The 13,622-nt window shown below is 54.2% G+C and overlaps 1 long non-coding RNA gene across 1 annotated transcript; it reads right to left on the bottom strand.

Moving 5' to 3' along the window:
• Nucleotides 1-367: 367 nt before the first annotated feature.
• On the bottom strand, nucleotides 368-12,816 carry LOC105867107 (uncharacterized). The gene is made up of 5 exons (XR_001152186.3): nucleotides 12,541-12,816; nucleotides 1,974-2,098; nucleotides 1,242-1,353; nucleotides 876-981; nucleotides 368-767 (listed from the first exon to the last, which is right to left on the bottom strand). It is a non-coding gene; the product is annotated as an uncharacterized LOC105867107 (long non-coding RNA).
• Nucleotides 12,817-13,622: the final 806 nt, after the last annotated feature.

The following is a 13,622-nucleotide window of genomic DNA, read 5'->3' as shown; positions in this document are numbered from 1 at the left end:
GCCCCTTCCCATGCAAACGTTCTCTGCTTCACCCACGGCCTGGAGCCTCCATAGCTCTGCCCAGATCTCAGTTTCCCTGACCCAAACTCCCCTTTAGCTTCACATTTCCCCATTCCAACCCTCATTTCCCCTCTTCTCTGCTTTATTTTTCTCCATAGCAACTATCAGCATCTGACATAGGAATGTTTTCCTCATTCATTCGCTGTCCTCCTGCATGAGAAAGAAGCTCCCCAAGGGCACAGCTTTTTGAGTTTAGTTCACTGTTGTAAACTCAAGTACCTAGAAGAATGCTTGGCACATTGTAAGCATTCAATAAATATCTGCAGAATGAATGAATGAATGAATGAATGAATGAATGAATGAATGAATGAATGAATGAATTTTAAAACTTTTCTACCAAATCAGTAGTCTGCAATTCATAACAGAGCAACACTGCCATCTGGTGCCAGAAACTTGAATTGCAAGCACAAACTCTGGTAGGCGGGGGTTGGTTGGGGAGGGTAGTCTCTAAGGACAAGCCTTGTTAAATCAACCCTATTCTGTTGCTTCAAACACATGGTCTGACTTTGGATGGCTCAACAGGTTCGTAGGGTCTGATCTTCTGCCCCATGCGTGAGCCCCTCCAGATCACTGACACCTGACTAACCATCCGTGAGGCTCTCAGACGCATTGGGCGTGCAGAGCTTGCTCTGAAGCTGCCGAAGTCAAGAACACACGGGGACCTCTGTCTCTTCAGAAGATGGAATATCAGGATAAAGACTCCAGCCCTGAGAGAGGATGAAAGAGAGAATACATGAGTTGGGACCAGTGTAAGGACCAAGGGGAGGGTGGAGAAGAAGGAAGCCTTTGACGAGGAGCCTGAGACTAGACCCTACCTCCAACTTGTCTTCAGGTTTGCTTTGGTTTCCTCATCCGTAAGATGACGGCACTGGACGAGATGGGCTTCAGACTAAACCAGCCTGGCCATAAAATCCTGCAAATCTTAAGAAGGAAAAGAAAGATCATGGTACCTCTAGTTTTTGGAGTTAATGCCTAGAAATAGGGGTTCGGCCTGTGGTCAGAGGCTGGTACCCTCGGTCGGGGTCTCCTCCTCTCTAGCCAGGTGCTCTAATGTGGTGGGGACCTCTCCCAGAGGACTTGGCTGTGAACTCAGGTTTCTCTCTCAGAGCCTCGCCCCTGCTGGGCCCAGCCATGGTGGTGTGGCCCAGCACTTAGCGGGAGCCCCACTGCCTTGCACATACCTGTGTGTGTCTGTGCTGCGCCTTTCAACAGCCTGAGGTTAGCTCTGGTTGATCGCTGATGTCTGTACCAGTGAGGTCTGTTCCTCCAGCTCCCTCGCTCAGGCTGGCTGCTCTGAGGGATGAAGGGAAGTGGCACTGGATGGACTTTTGTCCCTTCTCCCAGAGCTTTGGCCATCGGTGACAGGGGCAGCTTTGGTGGCTCTGCGGGTGCCTGCAGATCTTCCCTCCCAATCTCCACCCCAGCTCTGTTCAGCCCTGAAGTGTGGAGCACCTCCAGGACTGTGTGGGATTTAGAAGACAGGGTGGGCCTCTGACACCAAAGCACTACAGGTGGGCGAGGGGCATGACCTGTGCAGAGCAGCAGACAAGCTGTGGCAGCGTGTGTGCCAGCAAGTGTCAATGTCAGGAGTTCAGGCCAAAGGGAGAGTTGACTGGGAAGCCTTCCTGGAGGAGGTAGGGCTCCTATGGCCTTTGAGTCCACCCACACAGTGGTGGTGGGTGTGTCACTGAGGTGTGGGCCTGGCCACCTCATGACACTGGAACATCTGGGTGTCCAGACACTTTTGGGGGCCCATGGAGTCCCACCTTTTTCCTCTGTCCATACCCCCTATCCCTGCAGGCTCCACAGAGCCTGCTTACTCCGGGTCCCCTGCTCTGCTCACTGCCTTCCCTCCTTGTGAAGCCCCCTGCTCCTCCCTGACAATGTCCCCACAGACCCCTAGGAGGGCTCACCCGATGGAATGATGGCCAGATCGCCTGTCGTCAGTCAGCACCACCACCAGCCGTTGCAGGCTGTCCTCTGGGATGCCCACGCTCCTTTGGCTCCAGCTCGGAGCCCCCCACGGAGCAGCTCTGGCCTGGTATGTGGCAGACGGAAGAGAAGGAGAGGTCATTATTAAATCTCAATACAGATCGAGAGTTTTCAGTAAAATGCATACCAGACTTTGAAGACTTTGTACCAAAAATGTAAAATATCTTATTAATAATTTTTATATTGTTTCCATATTGAAATGATAATAATTTTTGGTATATTAGGTTAACTAAAATATATTATTAACATTCATTTTGCCTGGTTTTTGTATGTTTTTAACATGACTGCTGAAAAATTCTAAGTTGCATGTACAGCTCACATTATATTTCTATGGGACAAAGCCGGTCTAAAGAGTGCTTGGGGACAGAAGACGCACATACCAAACACTTCACAGCCGCATGAGACAATAAACAACGTCACATGTTGAATGGGGATTAATGCCACATGGGAGTGGTACAGACATGGAGAGTTAAGAGCTCAGAGGAGAAAAAGAGGCCCCCGAGGGCTGCAGGGTAGGGAAGGAAGGTGGAGGCAGCGTGGAGCCACCTTGAAGAACCCGGGCCACGTGGCTGGGGCGCATAGAGTCAGGGTGTGGTGGCTGTTCCAGGCAATGGGTTCAACTTGCTAAGTGAGGAATAACTCAAGCCTGGAAAGAAGCAAAGACTGCAGGGTGTCAAGTAAATGTGAGGGAGTGCGTCACCGAGACCCACTGTACTGTTGGTCCCTACTCCAGTCATTTCACCCCAGCGTGTTGGGAGACAGGCAGGAAGGTCCTGAGATGAACACTGGGAACACAGGTGCCATCTCCTAGGGTGCTTGGTCACAATGCAAACTCAAACCCAAGCCCAAACACCTCCTCCAGCTGGGTCTAGGATGTGGTCCCCCCAAGGACCCATGTTTCTCAGTGGTGCCGGGGTCAAGGGTACAGGTTCCAGGGGGCAGGATGCTCTTCCCTGGTCCTAACCTCATTGCAAGCAGCTTCCTGGTGGCTGCAGACCCGGGTCCCGGGAGAAGTCATGGGGGAAACACGTGTTCCTGCCTGAGATGAACTCACTGCATCTGGACGTTACAGAGTCTGGCAGACTGAGGCTGTAGGGATTGGAAACACAAAACCACCACTTGCAAGTGCTTGCGCTTGCATTTTGCAGCATTTCTGTCATGGCTGTCCCTGTTCAGCAGCAGATATTTCTGAGAAAATCTGGGACCCCTGTGGGACTGGCCTCCTGGAGCTAGGGGTGGCTGGAGTTGAGTCCAAGCTGGATGTTGAGTCATTTTAGGAAGGGCCAGCTATGGTTTCCAGGCCAGGACAGAAGGCCACCCAGATACCGGCCCGGGAGGAGCACTGCAGCAGCAAGGCCAGAGGGGGCGCCAGAGCGACCTTCCAGCACAGCCAGGAAACTTCTCGGGCTCAGAAACCCTAAGGTGCTTTGCCCCCCACCATTGCCTTCGTGGGCTGCACCCTTGCTTCCAGAAAGAGGAAGACGTAACAGCACCGTAAGTCCTTATCTCGTACCCAAAACTGGAGCAGGAGCCATGGGAGAAATGAGGGGAAGAACCAAGAAGCTTCAAGTCTCAGAGCTGAGAGAGCTGTAAGGGGCACAGAGGCCAAAACGCCTTTCAAAATAGAAATTCCTACAGTGACGCCCCTGGCCTTTCGACGTGGTCTGTGTCCTCTGGGAACGAACAGTTTAACACAGCACACGTGGAGGCACCAAACGCGCAGCCCAGGGTGTAAATGCTACAGGAGCCCGACCCTGGCATGACCAGGGTGGCGGGGGTGACCGGCTGCGTGGGACCATGCAGGGCTGGACGTGGGCCTTAAAGGGCACGCAGGCTCTGGCATCTGGAAGAAGAGGGGGGTGTGAAATGGATGGTTAAAGAAAAAAAAAAAAGACAGCAGCAGAAGGAAGAGGAACTGGAGGGAAAAGGAAAAGATTAGAGAGGAAGCAAGTTCCCCAACCTCAAAATCTCTGATGCCTAAAATCCTACCATTAAATTTTCATTTTGGAGGATTAAGTTTTGTGTTCTCTATTTTCATCTTTCGAAATGCAGCTCTCCTTGCTACGATAGAATGTGAAGGCCCAAACAGAACATAAGATGCCGAAAATCGAATAACACGCAGATAGGAGCGGAATGAAGACAAACTCTGCCAATGTCACAATTTTGCTAAAGATTAGCCAGCTGGACCAGCTGCTCATTGTGTCAACAAAAATGGTACAGACATATGGGGAAGGCAGACCCCGGGGGTCAGGGCAGCTCTGTAATCTGTGTGGATCTTTACCCCCTTGGCCTCAGGACAACCCTGACTCTTCCCTGTCAGTCTCCCCGAAGCTCAGCCCTCCACCCACATCTCCCAAGTCGAAAGAAGCCAGGTCACTCTGATGTGGTGTGTTCTTGTTGGCTGTGCAGGTTCTCTGTGATCTCAACCTCCTGTCTAAAGAGCTCACAGGGGGAAAGCACTTGAGAAAGTCTCACAGCAAAATCGTTAAGGTTCTGGGCTCTGGAGTCAGACTGCCTGAGTTTGAGTCCTGGCTCCACTGGCTGCATCTATAACCTTGACCTCATCTCTCTGAAGCCCAGTTTCCCCATTTGTGAAATGGGGCTGATGATAGCATAGCACAGTCGTCCATTTTTTCCCCAAAAAACTATATTTTGATCCATGATTTATTGAATCCACAGTTATGAAACTCAAGTGTATAGAGGGCCAACTCTCCTTATTTCCTTATTTCATGAGGGTTAAACAATATAATGCACTTAGAACACCGGGCATTCTGCTTGATACATGTTGTTATTATTATCACTGATTTTCTGCAACCAGCCAAAGAACTCTTTGTCTGTCTAACCAGAACAATTTTTTAACATCATTCTTTCATTCGTTTAATACTCTCTGCTATGGTTTGGATGTTTGGCCCCTCCAAATCTTAAGTTGAAATTTGATCCCCAGTGTTTTTGTGTGTGTGTTTGTTGTTGGTGTTGTTGTTGTTTTAATTTATGGAACACTGCCCCTGAAGAATTTGATCCCCAGTGTTGAACGTGGGGCCTGGAGGGAGATGTTTGTATCTTGAGGGTGGACCCCTCACTAACGGCTTGGTGCCCTTCCTGAAATAATGGGCGAGTTCTCGATTTATTAGTTCACTCGAGAGCTGGTTATTTAAAGGAGCCTGGCACCACCTCCTCCTCTCTCTTGCTTTTGCTCTTGCCACGTGACACGCCATCTCCCCCTTCACTTCCCACCTTGATTGGAAGCTCCCTGAAGCCCTCATCAAAAGCGGATGCTGGTGCCATGCTTCTTGTACAGTCCACAGAACCGTGAGCCAAATAAACCTCTTTTCTTGATAAATTACCCAATCTCAGGCATTCCTTTATAGCAACGCAACATGGATGAACACTTTCTGAGCACCTACCATGAGCGGGAAGCTTACCTGTCCTCAAGAAGCATACAGCCTATGTAGGAGCCATAAGACATAGTCTCAAAACACTACAACATGGCACAGTGGGCAGGAATATGTGTGAACCTGCAAGGCTCCTGTATGGTTTAGGGTTGGATTAGGCTGCAAGCAACTGAAAAGCCAAAATGTTGGTGGTTGACACAAGGTGGAGGTTTATTTTTCTCTCTTATAAACAAAGTCACTATGCAAAGAGTCAAGGCTGGTGTGTGGGTCCACACTCGCTAAGCGTCCAGACGGTCTTCACATGTGGCTTCTACCTTGTGATTCCACCATCATTGTCATCTTCGTCACAGCCACACTTACATGGAGTTAGTAAGTGCAAGGCAGATTTGGGAGGCAGGTGGCATGGATCCTGAAACAGCTGCCGCACACAGGTTCCAAGGGGCCAGAGGGGGCAATGAGGCTGGAAAGCAGGCTTCAGAGCTGACTCAAGGGGGATCTGTGAATCTATGCTAATGAGCCGGGCAGTTACATCAAGGCATTGGGAGCCATGTGAGGGTGTTTGGGTTGGGAAGTAGCACGCTCTGGGCCTGGCCTGGGGAGGATCGCTCAGACTGTGGGTTACACCACAGGAGGGAGGAAGATGGCCAGGAGGCTCTTGCGACAAATGATCTAGTACTTGGGATCCCAAGGAGGATGGAGGAGGGAAGATGGAGATGTGACCTCTGGGGGTACAGAAGCAGGACTTGGGGGCCCCTGGGAGTCTAGGAGAGGGAGGAGCCAAAGGCAACTTCAGAGAGGCTCTGGGCCTGCTGTGGGGTGGGTAGGAGTTGAGGGGAAGAGAGTTCAGGTGGGACAGTGTGAGTTTGAGGTGCCTGTGGGACTCACCTTACAGGCAGAAACGTGGAGAGAAGTCAGGACTTAGAGACGCAGCTCTGAAGTCATACACATAGTGTGACCCCTGAGGCTGCGGGTGCAGGTGGCACCCCTGGAGAGGGACCCTTGACCAGACCAGGTGGGAGGCAAAAGAACAAGTAGCAGGGAGAGAGAAGGCAGCCTGCCCGTTGGTCCGAGAACTGTCAGGCAAGTGCATGCTCTGAGAACCAGAGCGGGCTTTCAAGGAGGAGGCAGGACCCTCGGTGCCAAGCACGGTAGGGGTGGCAGAGCGGGCGGTGGGCCGGGGCCTGTGACCTTGGCTCAGGGCCTGAGCTCCCCACAGCCTTCCTGGTGCCCTGGCTTGGGCTGCGGCACTGGGGATCTGCAGAGCCAAATAGTTTAGATTTATGATGGAAAATGGCCCCAGGGACTGGGACAATTTACTGCTCACAAACAGATTCCAACTTGTCCATTAAAGTGCTCATTCCGGTCCCAACACCAGGCACGTTCACACCTCTGGTGAGGAGCAGGCCTCCCTGATGACTAGCACATGCTCGGCCCTGCGGGGAGCAGCAGTCCCTCCCAAGGGAAGGCAGGACAGGCTCCAGAGCCAGGTCATGCCGCCCACACCGCCTCCGGACAGGGGCCCACGACAGCCTGTCTGCCCAGCCTGCCCCGATGGGGACTCCAGGGGCAGGTGCCATCCCCCTCTGGGGCCAGCTGTGCCCAGTTGGCTAACAGAGGACAAAGGACGGCTTTGCTGTCAGGTCCCTGCCCTGCCATTTAAGAGCCGTGTGGCCTTGAGCAAACTCCTCGGCCTGAGGTTCTTTCCTCTTTTGTGAAGGGGAACAATAATTCCCACCTCGGGAGGGTGTTGGGACAACACGTGTGAAGTGCCAAGCTCTGTGCCTGGGGTGTGGCGCTCACTCAGTGAACCAGAGTGATTGCTGTTCGCTGTCTCTGCAGTCGGCCTCTTCCCCCAAGCACGAGGAGTGTAGGAGTCGTCCACTAAGGGGCAGGTCAAAGGACAAGTTGCATCTCTCCTCTTCTAACCTCTTTCCCCTCCCCCCTTGCCCCTCCCCCACTCCATGGCCACCCAGCCTTGCTCATTCCTCAAGGAACTTGGAAAACCTTCCCGGTGTCTCCAGGAAATGGACCAAGGGATGAAGACCCAACTCAGAGGAAAGCTCCTGCTCACAGCCAGAGCCTCCAGGACGCCCCAGGTGGGGTTGGGGCAGGCCGCTGGACCAGCAGGCCAGGAAGGGCAAGGGAGACACCAGCTGGGACGTGCTGGCACCTCCAGAGCCGCTGGCCTAGGGGCGAATGGGCAGCCCAGGGTATCCGTCCCAGGTTCTGTTGTGTGTCCCTGTTTCTTCTCTCCTCCCTCATTATAATCCCACTTCCCCGACCATGTCATCTTGAGGAGTCTGTATAAATATGGAAGCAATTTGCCAATTTTGAAACAATGCAGAATTCTTCATGCTCTTGCCCCATTTTCCCCTCGCTGGGCTGCCTACCTCCCGCGCCCTGAGCTCGGCTCTGGGCCGCCCTTCCCGTCTCTTGCGCTAACATCACTGCAGTTATTTTCTTTGTTGCTGCTGCTTTCTTTTAAAATTGGGCCTGGAGCCAGGATGGAGAAACAGCTTGAGGATTTGACTGTGTCTGCAGAGATTCCTGCCCTCCACCCTCTGCGCTGGAACCCACCCAAGCGAGCACTGAGCCCAGTGTGAGGAGGCGCTTCCCAGAGGGAGATAGCACCCTCTGGCCCCAAGCGCTCAGCCCTTGCACCCCATCGCCAGGTGTGGGGGGGAGCTGAGGGTGTGCCCCCCCAAGGTAGCAGCTGAGGCAGATAAAGAGAGTCCAAATGTGTTCCAGTGTCCCCGTCCCCTGCCCTTGTGTGCTCACACACTGACACACACACACACACACACACACACACACACACACACACACACCCTGTGACGAGGGTCATTAGCCAAGCTGGTGACTGCCCAAATCACTCATCAGCCACAACCGACATCCAGGTGGGGAGAGGGGGGTGGTAGGTGGAGCTTGTGATTGGCAGGAGCTGAGTCTCACACAAAACTTTTACAGTGTGCAACTGGGAGGACAAAATGTGAGTCTGCCGGAAACAGAATAAAATGTAGGATTTTAAAATCCAAGGTTGTGGAAGCAAGTCCCATTGGTGTTTGCAGGGACCCAGGTGGCAGACCTGGAAGGTCTGAGAGCTGGCAGACCTGCTCCGCTCCTGTAGGCGGCAGAGGAGTGGACGAAACAGCTCGGCACCAGGAGGCAGACAGGGTGGCCGTCCCGAAGCGCCTGGTCACGAGACCATGTCTGGGTGACCAGCTGTGCAGGGTGGGCTAACTCCTCTCAGCACTGCTGGGAGTTGGTGCTGAGCGAGGGTTGAGGCTTGGGGTTTGATTTTTCTGTGAGCATTCTGGCCACCAAAGCACAAGGCTGGAGCAATCTTGGCCTCTTCTGACCCCATGGCTGGCTCTTTATCTGCCTCCCGGTCCAGCCTCTTCCGTAGTTACTCTCAGCTCAGCTCATTTCCCTCACCGAGCAGGCCTCCTCTCAGAGGGATCACCTTGCACCCACACGGGCGCCAGGGTGACTGAGCCAGTGTCAGGCAAAGTCTCAGAATGGATGTTTGCACCTCCATCAAGTTTGTGTGCTTTGATAGGGAGCATGTGGGGAGTAGGCTGGGTAGATAGTTATTGTCTCTGGTCCGAAACCCCAACCACAGTCCTCAGCGGGAGTCCTAGGCCCTGGGGTTATTCCTGGTATAAGAGAAGCTTAATCTTCCAAGGGAGGTGTAAGCAAATCTCTCACTCAGCCACCCATGTGCTGCCATCCTGGTAGAGGTCCCATTACCCTAGAGGGATGGGACTGAGGAGATGGAGCCAAAGGGGATGAGGCTGAAGGGAATAGGGCTGAGAGGGATGGGGCTGAGGGGGCTGGGGCTGAGAGGGCTGGGGCTGAAGGGGATGGGGCTGAGGGGGATGGGGCTGAGGGGGATGGGGCTGAGGGGGATGGGGCTGAAGGGGATGGGGCTGAGGGGGCTGGGGCTGAAGGGGATGGGGCTGAGGGGGCTGGGGCTGAAGGGGATGGGGCTGAGAGGGATGGGGCTGAGGGGGCTGGGGCTGAGGGGGCTGGGGCTGAAGGGGATGGGGCTGAGGGGGCTGGGGCTGAGGGGGATGGGGCTGAAGGGGATGGGGCTGAGGGGGATGGGGCTGAAGGGGATGGGGCTGAGTGGGATGGGAGTGAAGGGGATAGAATCTGAAAGGAGAGGTCAGGTGGTGCCAAAACCAAGCCTCCCTTCCCTGTGGGACACTGAGTGAGGGTGTGGGGTGTGAGCTCACTCGTCTCCTGGCTGAAGGAGGGGGGAGATCTCCTGAATGTGGCCTCTGTGTTGATAGTGAGGATGGAATCTGCCATAGGTCAGGGCTCTGACTCTTGACCATAGCCTGGGATGAGCAGAGATTGAATCTTACAGTCAATTGCAGAGGAAGCCTCAACTCACGGGCCCCCAAAGGCCTTAGGGGCCCTGATTGGGAGGGCTTGGGTGCCCTCCCAACACCCCGCTCCCATCCTCATCAGCAGCACAAGGCCGACCAGGAGGATTTACTCCTGACACACTTGACTGATGCCTCCAAGTGGAGGCCAGAGCCACTGGCACCCTTCCCAGACCCACCCCGTCCAACATGGCCCCACTCCGCAAGCCTGCCAGGGCATGGGAGGAAACCCAGAGCGTGCCACCCAAGATAAAGGTTTCCGTCTGATTTTGTGGTTCAACTGAAGCCATGTTCTTAATTGTCCAAATAAACAGTTTTCAGCCTGGAGGCCAGGACACGCCAAAACACGCCACTTCCATTCCCAGCACCAACTGGGTGCTGCGGGCGCTAACTCATCTTGTGAGTCACAGCCAGCACTAAGCAGGGCCCAGTGGGCCGTGCAGCCTGCAGGGAAGGCTGGCCACCAGCTGTGCGACCCTGGGCGTCAGGCCGAGCGGCAGCACTGGGCAGCGGACCAGGTGGGCACGGGAGATCATTAGCCCAGCTGCACCACTGACCCCTGGTGACCACGCTCAAGCTGCTTCTCCCCCCGGCCAAACCCCAGCCTTGGTTCCTGCATCTGTAAAATGGGAGGTATGTGCTAGCCTGTGGTTCTTGAAGTGTGTCCTCGTCAGCATCAGCATCGTTTGGAGAACTTGTGAGAGAAATACAAATTCTCAGCATCGCCCCCACATCGAGTCAGCACCTCTCACGCAAGCCCCAGAAACGCGTGTTTTAATAAGCCCTCCAGGTGATCTTAACGCAAGCCAAAGTTAGGAGATCTATGAATTTCTGTTCAGCTCTAATATTTAATGAGCCTTATTTCTTTTACTCATAAGAACTATCTACTTCACAGGTGATATTGGACCCTTGAAAGAAAGACCAGCCCTTCCTTGAGATAGTCTGATGGCTCAGCCTTGACCCCGACCCCTATCTGCTGTGACATTAGCATCAACAGAGCTCTGGCTCTCCTAAGCAGCAGCCCTGGGCCTGCCGCGCTCTGGAAGCTGCCCGAAGCTCAGGGCCCTGACTCCTGGGCATGGCCTGGGATGTGACAGCACAAAGGCGCCAGTCCAGGCAGCCCCTAGCCGCTACCCCAGGGAGGCGGAACCTTCCCTCCACACAGGTCACCAGGTCAGCTCCACCAGGAGATTTTTAAGGAGCCAAAGCGTAGAAAGGAGGACCACCCTGGCTCTCAGGATTGGAGGCACTATGGAAAGACTCAAGATTTATTTTCGTATCACCAGCTTTAGAGAAAAAAAGCTCCAAGGAGAACATCCCCTGTAGGGACACCAGCTGTGAGAATATGTTCCTCTTCAAGGAACTTCTCAACACAGGCAAGGCTGCTGGGCTATGCGGGGAGTTATGAGACATCCTTCCCTGGCTTAGGTCCAAGCCTTGCATCTGTCCACAGTGACATCCTCAGACATCTGACTGTCCCAGCACAGTGGCCTGGCGTCAGCAACTGGGCTTCAGGGGCTCGTGTTCTAGGAAACCCCAGCTCTGGAACTGGGGCAGGCAGCACACAGGCTGACTCCGAGACCTAGAGTCAGGCCCTGCCCCGGGAGAGCACAGGGGACCTTGGGAGCTGGGCCCGGAGGCCCAGTGGAGATGGACAGCAGGAATCTGGGGCAGAAGCAGACAGGCCTAGGACCGTCATGACCAAATGGGCCCTGCCTGGGCACAGGGTCGATTCAGCTGGGCTGCTCTCTGGTGCAGAAGAGGAGGGGCAGGCAAAGCCAGACTCCCAATTCCAGTTGTACCACCCTCCTCCCTGGGCCTGGGGCACTTGAGCCAGAGGGCTCACTTTGGCTGAAACCTGTTGATTCCCAGTATCTGCGCCTGTGAGGAAGGCGGAGTGAATTACTAGCACTCAGGAAGGGGCAAGGCCAGGAGAGGGATGGGCGGGCCCAGCTGACATACTGTCACTGGGAAAGGCTCAGACTAAAACTCCAGAGCCTGTGGGTCTGTTTTGGGAAAGTTGACTAATGCAGTAATCCTGCCCACCAGGCAATTTTTCTGCCTGGCTTCCAAGTGGTAGTGGGAGAGAGCCCGGGGCAACTGTCGGCTGAGGAATGTATTCTCTAAAAGGGGAAAAACCACTTTGGTGAGGTTTTGTTTGCTCCATGGAGGTCTCCGGTTTAGGAGTTGTCAGCTGCTGTCCCTTGATGGTGGTATCTGGGCCTGGCAGAGGTGGCTCTGCCCTCTCAGCCGGCAGCGGGACCACTGTGCCGCCTCTCTGCAGCCTCCCTGCTCAGATCTTGGGCTGGGGTCGGCTGCTCAACCATCCCAGGGAGCCGGTTACCAGTGCAGAATCTCAGCTGCCCAGACCTGCTGCATTGGAAGCTGCATTTTAACAGGATTCTCAGGAAGCCCTGGCCTGGACCCCATCTCCCCTGGGCTGGACCCCGTCTGTCCCTGGGCTGGGCACTGTGGCTGCTCTGCGGCTGGGAGAACAGACGCGAGCACAGCCCCGTGGTTCAGGAGATGTTATGCCAGGCTTTTCGATTCAGACAACTTAGACGGAAAGTGAGGAGTATCCTCGGCTTGTCCCCATACTCAACGCTGTGGAGAGCCCCTGTCCCAGCAGAGACCCTCAAGGCAGTGGTCGGGCACAGGTGGAGACACACACACATGTGCGCACACACAAGCACACACACGCTTACCCCACTCCACAGTGACTTCAGTTCACTGAGCCAGCAACACACTCCCAGTGACAGAATAACACCAGAGCCTCTCTGAGTCACAAAGTAGCCAGGTTCCAGGACAGTTGTGTGCAGACTAGATTTGTCCCTCTGATCTTATTTTCCCTTTGTTTGATATTATCACATCAGAGATACGTTCACTTGATGCAGCAGGGGAGGGTGGAGGTTGGCCTGAAAACATTTTTAAAAATCACATTTAAGAAGCAAGGAATCCTTTTCAGGTCATATATACAAAAGAAAACAGTAGTCTCATTAAGTCAAACCTTACCAGCACCACTCAGGGAGACCTGCTGCAGTGAAACCCTGACCGACCACCCAACCGTCCCCTCCTGCTCTGTGTCTTCTAGTGAGACATGGGAACGGAGAGAGGCTCTTAGGGCAGTTTTCTTGGTAGACTGACCCAGGCCAACTTCTTCCTGCACCTTTCCGGAGTGATCTTTAACACCTGCCAGCCCATCTCTCTGCAGATCAGCCCTGAGCCAGACGGACATCCCTCTGGCAATAAGTGTGTGCTGTTTCTTTAAGAGAGTGGCCTGAGAGTTTGTTTACTGGGAGGTTTGTTTGGGTCTCAGTGGGAGGAAAGGAACAAGATAAAAGCAGGGTGGGATACTAGAAAGAAAGGAAAAAAAAAACCCAGAATGCAGAGAAAGCAAGATTAGGAAAGCTAGTCCAGGGGGGAAATTTATTTTTGCAACAAGGATTCCAATTCCCTGGGGACTGTTTCCACGGAGCAAGTTAATCACCAGATGCGTAGGTTGGGTCAGACACGATGCCCTGCGTGAGTCCAGCCTAGGGAGCCGGGCTGGCTGTGCTGAGGGTGCCTTGCCTGGTTCAGGTAGAGCCAGCACTGGGTGGAGGGGCTGGCACTGGAGGTTTCCTCCTGCCCGCCCCGCCCTGGAGGGAGTTAGACTGAAGTTGGGAGGAGGACAGGGTGAGGGGTAGCCCATCGGTGCCCAGAGACAAACCGGACACACTGGGACTGTGGGACAAAAGCTCCCAACCTGGGCTCAGGGTGTCAGCTTCAGGGCATGCCGGCCCCCTGG

Source organism: Microcebus murinus, chromosome 3 (assembly GCF_040939455.1).
Source record: "Microcebus murinus isolate Inina chromosome 3, M.murinus_Inina_mat1.0, whole genome shotgun sequence".
Lineage (NCBI taxonomy): Eukaryota > Metazoa > Chordata > Mammalia > Primates > Cheirogaleidae > Microcebus > Microcebus murinus.
Note: the sequence above shows the minus strand (reverse complement) of the source record. Positions and strands in the feature narration are given on the sequence as shown.